Source organism: Echinops telfairi, unplaced genomic scaffold, assembly GCF_000313985.2.
Source record: "Echinops telfairi isolate 266 unplaced genomic scaffold, ASM31398v2 ScPeMD7_30;HRSCAF=105, whole genome shotgun sequence".
NCBI lineage: Eukaryota > Metazoa > Chordata > Mammalia > Afrosoricida > Tenrecidae > Echinops > Echinops telfairi.
In genome coordinates this window covers 760,072-761,175 of record NW_022103927.1, presented here as the reverse complement: position 1 = coordinate 761,175, position 1,104 = coordinate 760,072, and positions in this window count along the sequence as shown.

Genomic DNA, 1,104 nt, shown 5'->3' with positions numbered 1-1,104 from the left:
CACCTGTGTACATCGAAATAATTCACCAAGAAAGTAATAAGAGAGCCATAGACTGGGAAAGCATCTTTAGCAATGACACATCAGACAAAGGCCTTATTACTAAAATCTACAATACTCTACTAACTTCCAAAAAGAAAAAAACTAACTGCCCAAAGGCCCTAAACAGAAGTTTCACAAGAGCAGAAATCCAAATGGCCAATAAACATATGAGAAAATGTTCCCAATCATTAGCCATAAGAGAAATTAAAATTAAAAACAACTATGAGATACCACCTAACATCCTCAAATATAGCCCAGTTGAAAAAAAAATCAGAAAGAAACAAGTGTTGGAGGGGCTATGGTAAGATAAGAATTCTCATCCACTGCTGGTGGACCTTTAGGTATGCACAGCCATTATGGAAATCAATTTGGCAATATCTAAAACAGATAGAAACCGAGCTACCATACAACCCAGCAATCCTCCTAAGGGGCATATACCCAGAAGAGGCAAGAAACAAATATGGCCAGACATCTGTGCTCCAATGTTCATCGCAGCACAATTCACAATTGCAAGGAGTTAGAAAAAAAAAACAAATTTCCATCAACAGACCAATGGATCAAAGAACTGGTACATACATACAATGGAGTTCTACATGTCCCTTAAAGGCAGTGATGAACACATGAAGCACATTGCCACATGGGAAGAACTGGAGGAAATTATGCTAAGCAAAGTCAAGCCCAAAAGGACAAGTACAACATGAGTCCACTGAGGTAAGCTTTAAAACCGGGGCATAGGGGAAAAACTACTATATACATACATTCCTGGGGTGAGGTCCAGCTACTATGGCAGGGGTCAAACCCAATCCAGGGATACATGCAGCAGCCAACTAAATAGGAGGGGTAAAGAAAGAGAGAGGGAAAAAGACATGGGTAGGGGGAAGCAGGGCACTAACCCACCCAAGTAGAGGATATTGCTTATATCTCCACAGGAGAGGGAGAGACCAGGCTTCAACCTGGTGCATGTGAATACATGTGAATACAACCTACCAATGTGTACCAGGAAACCAATAGAGAGGTCTGCAGGGCCAGCCCAAATCCCAACTATGTGGACACCTCCTCCTACCC